We start from the raw sequence: 13,530 nt of genomic DNA, 5'->3' as shown, positions 1-13,530 counted from the left end.
TGGAAGAGCTGTGGTCCTGTGGAAAGCACACAGTGGGGCTGTCTTTATCATGAGTACGGCACCACTGGTATTTACCCAGACGGGGTGACTGCTGCTTTTGAGGGCTGAGAATAAATTGGTAGAGGCTTAACTCTTAAACTCAGAATCTCATCTCCATCCCTGAAATTCATTGTATTTTAACAAGAGCTCTGTAAAAGCAGCAAAGAATCCTTTGGCACCTTATAGACTAACAGACGTTTTGCAGCATGAGCTTTCGTGGGTGAATGCCCACTTCGTCAGATGCAAGAGTGGAAATTTCCAGGGGCAGGTAAATGTAAGCAAGCCAGAAGCAAGCTAGAGATAACGAGGTTAGATCAATCAGGGAGGATGAGGCCCTGTTCTAGCAGTTGAGGTGTGAAAATCAAGGGAGGAGAAACTGGTTCTGTAGTTGGCAAGCCATTCACAGTCTTTGTTCAATCCTAAACTGATGGTGTCAAATTTGCAAATGAATTGAAGCTCAGCAGTTTCTCTTAGAAGTCTGGTCCTAAAGTTTTTTTGCTGGAGGATGGCCACCTTAAGATCTGCTATTGTGTGGCCAGGGAGGTTGAAGTGTTCTCCTACAGGTTTTTGTATATTGCCATTCCTGATATCTGATTTGTGTCCATTTATCCTTTTCCTTAGAGACTGTCCAGTTTGGCCGATGTACATAGCAGAAGGGCATTGCTGGCAGATGGTGGCGTATATTACATTGGTGGATGTGCAGGTGAATGAACCGGTGATGGTGTGGCTGATCTGGTTTGGTCCTGTGATGGTGTTGCTGGTGTAGATATGTGGGCAGAGTTGGCATCGAGGTTTGTTGCATGGATTGGTTCCTGAGGTAGAGTTACTATGGTGCGGTGTGCAGTTACTGGTGAGAATATGCTTCAGGTTGGCAGATTGTCTGTGGGCGAGGACTGGCCTGCCACCCAAGGCCTGTGAAAGTGTGGGATCATTGTCCAGGATGGGTTGTAGATCTCTGATGATGCGTTGGAGGGGCTTTAGCTGGGGACTGTATGTGATGGCCAGTGGAGTCCTGTTGGTTTCTTTCTTGGGTTTGTCTTGCAGTAGGAGGCTTCTGGGTACACGTCTGGCTCTGTTGATCTGTTTCTTTATTTCCTTGTGCGGGTACTGTAGTTTTGAGAATGCTTGGTGGAGATTTTCTAGGTGTTGGTCTCTGTCTGCGGGGTTAGAGCAGATACGGTTGTACCTCAGTGCTTGGCTGTAGACAATGGATCTTGTGGTGTGTCCGGGATGGAAGCTGGAGGCATGAAGGTAGGCATAGCGGTCGGTAGGTTAATTAACACCACACTATACCAAAAACCTACCGACCGCTATGCCTACCTTCATGCCTCCAGCTTCCATAAAAGAGATTACCTTGCCCGTCTTGTCTCTCTAATATCTAACATGGCTACAACAACACCGCAAAGAATACTTGATTATTGATTAAAACCACTGGCCCAAGTAGGAGGTGGAGGATGGGTGGCTGTATTGATAGTTGGCCAGGAGTTAAATAGTTGCCTGTTTTTCCAAAAAGTGGAGCAGAACACAGACAACTTCATGTTTAATTCAGAAGGGATGCTCGGGTGGTAAGTCTCTCGGTGCAATGTTATCTCCACAGGCTGCTCCTCCTTATTAAATAATAATGACATTTCCCGCTTCTCTACAGCTTACCAGCTAAGGATCTCAAAGCACTTGATGCGTCCTAGCGCTCTTGTGGAGTGAGGAAGTATTATTTATCCCTGTTTATATAAGGAGAGGTGGAGTAACTTGCCCCATTTCATGCAGTCAGTTAATGGCAGAGGGGGGAATCGAACACAGATCATCTGACTCTCAGTGCTCTGCTTGAGGTGCAAGACTCCTTCCCCTCTACTGTTAGACAACTGCAGCTTCAGACTGTATTATGGAGCTCCACAGGCTGCATTTGGTGCGCATGCTGCACCCTCGCTAACCCTAGGGTGACCAGATGTCCTGATTTTATAGGGACAGTCCTGGTTTTTGAGTCTTTTTCTTATATAGGCTCCTATTACCCCCCGTCCTGATTTTTCACATTTGCTATCTGGTCACCCTACACTAACCCTGCCCTAAAAGACGCTTCGCTTTTTAAGGTCATTTCCCAAATTTCTATGCATCTAAATTTGCTTATGGTACATAGATCATTCTCTTTAAGGTGGCAAATGCAAGACATGCTCCAGTTGCTAATCATTTATCTAAACTGAGGGTATGAACTATCCCATGTTGAGCAGAAAAGTAAATCCAACTCTTGAGAGTTCCCATGAGCAGGATTTCACTGCCCGTTGATCTGCTAACAGATTTTTCCATATTACCATTTAGAAACATTTTCCATTTCAGCCCAAGCAACAAGCTGGGAAGGTTTCGTATTTCAGTCCCTGACGGCCAATGGGAAGAGGTCGTCTGCTCTCCGTAGGCTCCCTTCAGTGACCTGTATGGCTTAGTGCTTTCCTCCTAGAGATGGCTCCCAAAGTGCTTAGGTAATAGGATACATTCAGAGGTCACAAGATAATACCCTCAGGCCCTGGGAATCAGGATCATCTTCTTATGGAGGTTTGAGCTATCACGTAAATTGGTTGCAGTTCTGTGGTGCTGCCAGAAATCCTAAGGACTAAGGCTCAGATCCTCAAAGGTATTTAGGTACTGAAATCAGTGGGAGTTAGGCACCTAAATACATTTGAGAATCTGGGCCTAATACATTATACAGCTGCCCAATCAACAGGGCAGGAAGGCACTGAGACTCTTCTCAGACCAGCTAAAGAGTCATTTCTGACATCATTTTGGCCTGCTGATGTCAGTTCAGGATGCAAAATAAAAATGATTAATGCTCTCTACTTCTCCCCTGAGCACTGAGTCCCAAGAAAAAGGGCTGGACCTGCTACTGAACTACTGAAATCACATGCTGCCCATTGACTTCAGTGAGTGCTGGAAATCAGCCCCCAAACTACAAATTCATCCCTGTGCTGGTGCAGGCACCAGTACATGGCTAGAGAGGAGGCATAAGAACTGCCGTACTGGGTCAGACTAGAAGTCCATCTACCCCAGTATCCTGTCTCTGGCAATGGCTAGTACCAGAGTTACAGGGGGAATGTACAGAACAGGGCAGTTTTGGAGTTATCCAGCCTGGTCTTCCACTCCAGGCTTCTGGCAGCCAAAGGTTTAGTGTTGCCCCGAGCATGGGGTTGCATCCCTGACCATCTTGGCTAATAGCCATTCATGGACCTATCTTCCATAAACGTATCTAGTTCTTCTTTGAACCCAGTTATACTTTTGGCCTTCACAACATCCCACGGCAATGAGTTCCACAGGTTAGTTGTGCATTGTGTGAAAAAATACTTCCTCTTGTTTGTATTAAACCTGCTGCCCATTAATTTCGTTGAGTGACCTCTGGTTTTTATGTTGAATAAAAGGGTAAATAATACTTCTCTAGTCACTTTTTTCATGCTGTTCTTTATTTTACAGACCTCTATCATATCCCCCCTTAGTCGTCTCTTTCCTAAGGTGAACAGTCCTAATCTTTTTAGTCTCTCATAAATACCTAAAATATAAGACCTAGTAGTAATGTGGGACTTTAACTACCTAGACTTCTGTTGGAAAAATAATAGAGACGCTCCCCGACTTACGCAAGCGTTCTGTTCTGGAATGCCTTGTGTAACTTGAATTTTGCGGAAACGTATCTCTGACCGTTATGCAAAAAAACTATTTCTAGCTTACGGAACTTTTTCCCTAAGCTTGGATTTGTATATGTCGGGTTTATGTAACTCGAGGAGCAGCTGTATGGAAAACACAAAATTTCCAGTAAGTACTTGGAATGTATTGGGAACAAATTTTTGTTTCAAAAAGTGGAGGAAGTAACCAGGGGGAGAGCAATTTTAATCTTGATTCTGAGCAATAGGGAGGAATTGGTAGGGACACTAAAGGTGGAAGGCAATTTGGGTGAAAGTGATGATAAAATGATAGATTTCACGATCCTAAGGAAAGGAAGGCATGAGAGCAGCAGAATAAGGAAAGTGGACTTCAAAAACGCAGACTTTAACAGACTCCGAAAACTGGTAGGTAAGGTCTCACGGTAAGAAAATCTAAGGGAAATAGGAGCTCAGGAGAGCTGGCAGTTTTTCAGGCAGACAATATTAAAGGCATAACTGCAAACTATCCCAGTGCAAAGGAAAGAGAGGAAGAATAGGTAGAGGTCAATATGGCTCCATCAAGAAATCTTTGATGACCTGAAAATTAAAAAGGAATCCTACAAAAAGTGGAAACATGGACAAATTGCTAAGAAAGAGTATAAACGAATAGCAAAAGATGTAGGGACAAAATCAGGAAGGCAAAGGCACAAACTGAGTTACACCAAGCAAGGGACATAAAAGGCAATAAGAGGAGCTTCTTTAAATACATCAGGAGCAAGAGAAAGATAAAGTAAAGTGTAGGTCCTCTACTTAAGGGGGGAGGAGAGCTAATAATGGATGACGTCAAGACAGCTGAGGTGTTTAATGCCTATTTTGCTTCCCTCTTCACTAAAAAGGTTAATGGTGACCAGATACTCAACACAATTAATATTAACAACAAAGGGGAAGGAATGTAAATCAAAACAGGGAAAGAACAGGTTAAAGAATATTTAGGTAAGTTAGATGTATTCAAGTTGGCAGGACCAGGTGAAATTCATCCTAAGATACTTAAGGGAACTAGTTGATGCAATTTCAGAACAGTTAGCAATTATCTTTGTGAACTCCTGGAGGATGGGTGAGATCCCAGAGGACTGGAAAAGGCCAAACATAGCACCTATTTTTAAAAAAGGGAATAAAGAGGACCCAGGAAGTTATAGACCAGTCAGCCTAACTTCGATATCTAGAAAGATACTGGAACACATGATTAAACAATCACTTTGTAAGCACCTAGAAGATAATATGGTTATGAGAAATAGCTAGCATGGATTTGTCAAGAACAAATTATGACAAACCAACCTAATTTCCTTCTTTGACAGGGTTATTGGCCTAGTGGATGAGAGGAGGCAATAGATGTGATATATCTAGATTTTAGTAAGGCTTCTGATACAGGCTCACATGACACCCTCATAAGCAAACTAGGGAAATGCGGTGTTGATGAAATTATTATTATGCAATGTGACAGGGTGTATAAACCCCTCACTGGACAGGTGGGGGTTAAGGAGCAATTCTGGGCTCAGGAGGCCCCGCCCCTCCACCTATGCAGAGCATGCTCAGGTTGGAGGTGGGGTTTAAAAGGCCACCGGACAGCTTAGTTAGAGGTTGGCAGGCCAGAGAGAAGGATGTGCTCTGGGAGCTCCAGGCCAGAATGTGACTTGATTTTTCCACTAAGCCTGGGGATGGAGGATCCACAGCTCCTGGAGACTGGGACCAGAGTTGGAAGCCTGGAATGCAGTGCTACCCAGGGATGGATAGCAGCCAGCTGGGATGCAGAATGAAGTAGGAATTGACCTAGGGAAGCTGACTTGAGGCTGATGCAAAGCACTGCTGGGTGAGTGAAGCTGAACCAGCCTCACACGGCCCTGGGTTGGAACGTGGTGAAGTGGGAGGGCCAGCTAGGTAGAGCCGCTGCCGGCGAGCCTCCAGATCCACTGGGGGTGTAACTGCTGCCTTGGGCTCTAATCACTTGGCAGGTGATTCTGGCTCCCACCCACAGGTGGGTGCACAACAGGTTGAAAGACGACACTCAAAGAGTAGTTACCAGCGGTTTGCTGTCCAACGAGGTGGGTGGATCTAGTGGGACTCCACAGGGGTCAGTCTTGGGTCCGATACTATTCAGGTTTTTTTTTTGTTAATGATTTGGGTAATGAAGTGGCGAGTATGCGTATAACATTTGCACATGACTCTTAGCTGGGAGGGGTTGCAAGCACTTTGTGAAGTTTCGTTTGGATTCTAATCCTGTCCCCCAAATTGGAGAATTGATCTGCATTCAACAAGATGAAATTCAGTAAAGACAAATGCAAAGTATTTGTCGTAAGGAAGGAAAAATCAAATATACAACTGCAAAATTGGGGAAAAACTGGCTAGGCAGTTGTACTGCTGAAAAGGATCTGGGAGTTATTGTGGCTCACAAATTGAATGAGTCAACAATGTGATACAGCTGCAAAAAACGGGTAATATCATTCTGGGGTGTATTCACAGAAGTGTTGTATGTAAAACACAGGCGGTAATTTTCCTGGTGAAGCTTCAGCTGGAGTACTGTGTCTAGTTCTGCACGCCATGCTGTAGGAAAGATGTAGAACAAACTGGAGAGAGTCCAGATGAGAGCAAGAGAAATGATAAAAGGTTTTGAAAACCTGACTTATGATGAAAGGTTGAAAAAACTGGGTATGTTTGATCTTGAGAAATGAAGATTGAGGAAGGGGACCTGATAACAGCCCTTAACATATTTGAAAACTGTTATAAAGAGGACGGTGATCAACTGTTCTCCATGTCCACTGAAGGCTGGACAAGAAGTAATGGGCTTAATCTGCAGCAAGGGAGATTTAAATTGGATATCAGGAAAGGCTTCTTAACTATGAGGGTAGTGAAGCTCTGGAATAGGTTTCCAAGGGAGTCCCCATCATTGGAGGTTTTCAAAAACATGGACAAATAGCAGTCAGGGATGGTTTAGGTTTCTTTTGTCCTGCCTCAGCACAGAGGACTGGACTTAATGACTTCTTGAGGTCCCATCCAGCCCTACATTTCTATGATTGTGATGTTATGATATTTTCTGTCTTATCTTTTATCCTTTTCCTACTAGTTCCTAACATTCTTTTAGCCTTTTTAACCACTGTTCTGCATTGAGCTGAAGTTTTCGTAGAACTATCCATGGTGACTCCAAGCTCTCTTTCTTGAGTGCTAACAGCTAATTTAGAATCCGTCATTATATAGGTATAGTCGGGATTATTTTTTCCAATTTGCATTACTTGCACTTTTCAGTGTTGAATTTCATCTGCCATTTTGTTGCCCAATCACCCAGTTTTGCGAGATTCCCCCAGTAAGTCTTCGCAGTCTGTTTTGGACTTCTCCATCTTGAATAATTTTGTATCATCTGCAGAATTTGCCACTTCACTGTTCACTCCCTGTTCCAAATCATTAATGAATATGTTGAACAGCATAAGCCCCAGCGCAGATCTTTAGGGGACCCCACTGTCTAACCCTCTCCATTGTGAAAAGTAATCACTTATTCCTACATTTTCTTCATATCTTTTAACCAATTACTGATCCATGAGAGGACCTTTCCTGTTATTCCATGACTACTTAGTTTCCTTAAGAGCCTTTGATGAAGGATCTTGTCAAAGGCTTTCTGGAAATCCAATATCAACTGGATCACCCTTATCCATGCACTTGATGGATTCAAATAGATTGGTGAGACGTGCCTTCCCTTTACAAAAGCTGGGTTGATTCTTCCCTAACCAGACACGTTTGTGTCTGATAATCCTGCTCTGTACTATACTTTCTACGAATTTGCCTGGTACTGAAGTTAGGTTCACTGGTCTGTAATCGCCAGGATCGCTTCTGGAGCCCCTTTTTTAAAAAAATCAGCGTTATTAGTCACCCTCCAATCACCTGGTACAGAAGCTGATTTCAGTGATAGCTTATATACTGTGGTTTTGTAATTTCATATTTGACTTCCTCCAAACTCTTGGGTGAATCTCATCTGGTCCTGATTAATTACTACTGTTTAATTTATCAATTTGTTCTAAAACTTTTACTATTGACACATCAATGTCAGACAGTGTTTCAAATTTGTTGCCAAAAATGATCGTCGCTATGGTGTGGGTGTCTCCCCCCCATCCTTTGCAATGAGCACCGATGCAAAGAATTCATTTAGTTTCTTTGCAATGGCTTTGTCTTCTGTGAGTGCTCCTTTAACATCTATGTCATCTACTGGCCTCATTGGCAGCCTTCCCACTTCGGCTATACTTCAACAATTTTTTACTGTTAGTTTTTGCATCTTTTGCAAGTTGCTTCTCAAATTCTCTCTTGGCTTGCTGTATTATAGTTTTACACTTAACCTGCCAGAGTTTGTGCACCTTCTTCTTATGCTCACTAGGGCTTGACTTCCAAATGTTAAACGGTGTCTTTTTTACTCTAACAGCTTCCATTACTCTGCTGTTTAGCCATGGTGGCATTCTTTTGGTCACCTTAGTGTCTTTTCTGATTTGGGGTGTAGATTTAGTCTCAGCCTCTCTTATGGTGTTTTTAAAGAATCCCCATGCTGCTTGCGGACTTTTAACCCTGGCTACAGGTCCTTTTAATTTCCGTGTAATAAGCATCATCATTTTTGTATAGGTCCCCTTTTTAAAATTAAATGTAACCCTGGTGGGTGTTTTGGAATTATCCCCCATACAAGGATGTTCAGTTTAATTACCGTATATACTTGTTCATAAGCTGAATATTTTGGGTAAAAAAGTGACGCATCAAAGAGCAGGGGTCAGCTTATAAACGGGTCTACACTAAAATTTGATTTTAAACTCTATGACAGGGGTTGGCAATCTATGGCACATGAGCTGATTTACTGTGGCATGCTGCTGCCAGCCTGGTGTCTCTGCCGCTGGCAGCGGGCTGAGCAGGGCCGGCGGCTGAGACCCCAGCTGGCAGGGGCTGGCGGACGGAACCCCAGACTGGCAGTGGGCTGAGCGGCTCAGTCTGCTTCAGGCCTGGGGTTCCATCCGCCGGCCCCTGTAAATGTAAAATGTATTACTGGCACGCAAAACCTTAAATTACTGCGAATATATGAAGACTTGGCACACCACTTCTGAAAGGTTGCTGATCCCTGCTCTATGGAATCATTGAACTGAATATCTAATACATTGTCGTTTTGTTTACCTGGAGCGTCTGCAGGCATAGAATCATAGAATATTAGGGTTGGAAGGGACCTCAGGAGGTCATCTAGTCCAACTCCCTGCTCAAAGCAGGACCAATCCTCTCAGCACCCTGTAGCCACGGTTCGCTGTTCCCAGCCGTTCTGGCGCCACTTCCCGCAGCTCCCATTGGCTGGTAACCGCAGACTGGTAGCTGAGGGGCTCCATGCCTGCAGATGCTCCAAGTAAACAAAACATCCCGACCCGCCAGCGGCCTACGCTGACAGGCCGGGAGTCAAAGTTTTCCAACCCCTGAAATAAAGGGTCGGCTTATGAAAGGGTCATACAGTTTTTGCTATTTTTACCTATCCATTTTGGGGGGTCGGCTTATAAACGAACGGGCTAATGAAGGAGTATATATGGTACATTATGGCCACTATCACTGTGCGTTTCAGCTATAGGTATGTCTTGAACCAGATTCTGTGTTCCAATTAGGACTAAATCAAGAATCACCTCTCCTTGTTGGTTCCAGAATTAGCTGCTCCAAGAAGCAACTTGTGCCTCCCATATGTAGGTGTTGGTGTGAGTGGATTTGACCCCGGTACAGTCTAGGGCTCTCCTTGTTGCATTTGAGAATTGGCATCGGATCATGTATAAGGCTGCGATTTTTGTCATGAGCATTTTTAGTGAAAGTCACGGACAGGCCACGGGCAATAAACAAAAATTCACAGACGCCGTGACCTGTCCCTGACTCTTACAAAAAATGTCCATGACAAAATGGGGAGGGAGGAAGATCCAGCACCCTGCCCTGTTGTGCCTGGCAGCTGTGCCCCCTTCCCCTGCCCAGTATCTGGGAGTGATCCCTGCCCGCAGCGGCTGGGGAACTCCAGGGGATCCCCCACTGCCCAGGGACTGGGGAGCTTTGGGAGATTCTTGCCCTAGGCTGGGGAGCTGCGGGGGATCCCCTGGGTACCTTGCAGCTCCCAGCTGCTGTGGGCTGAAGTCACGGAGGTCTGCAGAAGTCACGGATTCCACAACCTTCATGACCAAATCGTAGCCTTAATCATGTATTAAAGACAGTTGTATATGCACACAGGGGCAGAGTTAAGGTTGCCTCTGCAGCTTTATCCCTGGTCTTTCCTGACTTCTGAGGACTTAATGGGACTCCTCCCTCAATGTTCCATCAGAATTGTATTTGGGATGGAAAGTTCTTTCCTTCTCTGAGGGGGGTAGGTCACATGCTCAGGACTGGCTGCCAGGAGAAGAGGTTTTGATTGATTGGATCTTAATACATTTTTGGAGAGAAATATGAGAAATGGAAGCCACTATTTTCAGCTTCACTTTGGCTGAGGGAAGGAAGGAAGGAAATGGGGCCCTGGGGATTAATGAAGTAATTTCACCGGTGTTATTATGGAGCACTAAGCCCAAAGTCAGAGCAATCCCCTTTTTACTCTGTCTGTGGTTGGCCGAGGTCACAGACCTCCATGTCTAATCCCCTCCTGTGCAGCACAGGAAATTGAATCTTAAGTGACTTTCCTGAGGGACTCTGGTTTAGGGCCTTTGAGAATGGAATAAGGAGCCTCCACGTGGTCAGTTCAACTCAAGCCCATGTTGGTAGTGCTTGAAATTAATCAATGGCTGCTTAGATGCATATGGAAAACGACTCAGTGGGTCCCCATCCATTGCCCTTCTTGCTGGCAGTCTCAACAGGGATGTGCAGAATTGAATGGGCCCCTGAGAGTTAACTCCCCACTCACCCCTACTGCTACCCCAGTCACACTGGGGTCCTGGGGCTGGTGGATGGAGCATACGAGAATGAAGCTTCCTGTACTGTTACCCATTCTGGCTTGGTTCTGTGGATAAACGTGGGGCTTGATTCTCCAGGGTTGTCAACCCAACATCATTCATCAGCATTAAAGCCACTTAAAGGGGAAAAAAAACACTCCCCCACCCAACTTCATTTGCCTTGAAAGGCCGAGTCAGAAAAGGGAAAGGTCCGTCACAGGCAGATGTGATATATGCAACGGGAACCAAGTTAGAAAGAGCTCAGCCAGTTAAATGGCCAAGTTAAACAAGACCTGTTTATTAATGAAAATACGCCTTCCACCGACTCCCCTGTAACAGTCAGCTGTTAGAGAGACAAGGTGGGTGAGGTAATCTCTAGTATGGGACCAATTTCTGTAGGCGAAAGAGACAAGCTTGCGAACGTATACAGAGCTCCTCTTCCGGTCTGTGTAAGTTCGAAAGCTTGTCTCGCTCCCTCAACAGAAGTTGGTCCGATAAAAGATATTACCTCACCCACCTGGTAATATCCTGGGACCAACACGGCTACAACATCACTGCAAGCAATAGTCAGATGTGTCACCCAACGTTCAACCTGCATGCAGACTTTAGCTGAAACACAGAATCTGTATGAACCACTAGGGGTCATCCATACAGCCTATAGAAGTGAAATAGAAACTTTTGTTTTGACGTCTTTAGCGTACGTGCTACAGTGTTCAGACAAATGGCATTGCCTAGTGCTTTAAATGTTCGGCATGTCACAGCCATTAGATGTCGTTTATTCTGCCTGCATACAATCCTATAAGTTAGGGCATCATGTCTACACTACAGCAGCACAGCCTATGGCACTGCAGCAGGGCTGTCGTACCGTCATAGTGTAGTTTGTCCTATGGCTGGTGTGATTTGGAGCCAAAGGACATCATTTGATTTATAGACTTGCACATGGTTTGGTTTAGCTTATTAAAAGAGATGGGGTGGAATGGCCCCCAGACAGATACGTAGCATTTCCAGTGATGGGGAGCCCAAACCCACACCTCGGAGCATGCCAGATGTGTCCTTTTTTATGGTTCATCCATTCTGGATGTTCTCTGGCCACAACAGCAGCCCTTGCAATCCCCTGACCCACTCAGGGCTAGTGATTTCTCCAGAAAGAATGGGGAGAAAATGAGGCCATGACCATCTCTTTCCCTCACCTCCACACCAGCCAGCTGCAGAGAGGAGCAATTGCAGCACACTCCAAAGGCAGTTTTTCCCAGTACTCCCCCTGCTTCTAGCTTAACAGAACTGATAGCTTGTTGGGCCTTAGTGTTCCCATGTACAACCTTCCCTGCTAAGGGCATCCAATAGGGAGGGTGGGTTTTGCATTGCCAGCATCAGCCTGTTCCCACCACTTCCATGTGTAACTCGGAGACTCGGGTCCAGACTATCGAATTGTTTTGCTATCCTGCAAGCCGTCTGCACTGTGTTACATGCAGCATCTCGCCCTCCAGCTTCATCTCTCCTATTACACACAATAAAGCAGAGGAACTCGTTACAATATTAAATCCAGACTTAAATATTAAAATCCAGGTTTTTTTCTCTTACTTAATTGGCCTCTCAGAGTTGGTAAGACAACTCTCACCTTTTCATGCTCTCTGTATGTGTATATATATCTCCTCAATATAGGTTCCATTCTGTGCATCCGATGAAGTGGGCTGTAGCCCACGAAAGCTTATGCTCAGATAAATTTGTTAGTCTCTAAGGTGCCACAAGAACTCCTGTTCTTTTTGCGGATACAGATTAACACGGCTGCTACTCTAAATCCAGACTAAAGACCAACTTCATCTCTGTTTACAAAACTAATAATAATGAAAAAAAAATCTCAAATTTTAGTTGGGTTGGGGAAAAAAATCCTAGAGGTGAGACAAACTCAGACCTTTTCTGGAACCCCCTCATCTCTGACTTTGTGGGGGAGGCAGGTAAATGGAACCCCTGTTGATTTTCTGTCTCCATGTTAGACTGAGAGGTGCAGCAGCGTAGACCCAAAGTTCTCTGAACCCTGAGCTACACACGCTACAATCAGGGTCATTCCTGTGGCAACCGTCGAGGTTTTGCAAAAATCAAAACCACCCCCAGTTTTGCCTCTGTCTTGTCATCTCACATCCCACATGTAGTGACACCCTTTCATCCTATCTGTGTTCCACAGGACAAAATAGCACAATAGGCTAGTCCAGGCGTCGGCAACCTTTCAGAAGTGATGTGCCGAGTCTTCATTTAGTCACTCTGATTTAAGGTTTCGCGAGCCAGTAACACATTAACGTTTTTAGAAGGTCTCTTTTTCTATAAGTCTATAATATATAACTAAACTATTGTTGTATGTAAAGTAAATAAGGTTTTTAAAATGTTTTTTAAAAGGTTCATTTAAAATTAAATTAAAATGCAGGACCCAGGCAGTGTGAGTGCCACTGAAAATCAGCTCGCGTGCTGCCTTCGGCATGTGTGCCATAGTTTGCCTACCCCTGGGCTAGCCACATGCCTTTTAAAATAAATAAATATATATATATATATATATCAAACTCAGGCCATGTTTACATTGCAGGGGAGAGGTATGGCGACCCATGCTGGGAACTACACAAGCACTAGGTCTGCTTGAGCTAGTACACAAAAAATAGCAGTGGGCATATGGTGACCAGAGAGCAAATGTGAAAAATCAGGACAGGGGGTGGGGGGTGATAGGAGCCTATATAAGAGAGACCCAAAAATCAGGACTGTCCCTAATCGGGACATCACCATTATGTATTCTGAGGACCTGGCTATTCCGGTTGTCATTACTGCCCTTTCCTGAGAGGAATTGGAACTGCGCCGCTGTGTGTCATGGGGGCCCTTTTTGCTAACGGAGATTCTCCTTTATCTTAAGTGGCTTTGTGGCCAGAGGGTCTCCTTTCTCTGCC

General features: G+C 44.8%; 1 long non-coding RNA gene across 1 annotated transcript in view; it reads left to right on the top strand.

Moving 5' to 3' along the window:
* Positions 1 to 13,530, top strand: part of LOC120391809 — a 65,780-nt gene that overhangs the window by 34,460 nt on the left and 17,790 nt on the right. The window lies entirely within an intron of this gene.

Source organism: Mauremys reevesii, linkage group 26 (genome assembly GCF_016161935.1).
Source record: "Mauremys reevesii isolate NIE-2019 linkage group 26, ASM1616193v1, whole genome shotgun sequence".
Classification (NCBI taxonomy): domain Eukaryota; kingdom Metazoa; phylum Chordata; order Testudines; family Geoemydidae; genus Mauremys; species Mauremys reevesii.
This window is presented reverse-complemented; position numbering and strand designations above follow the sequence as displayed.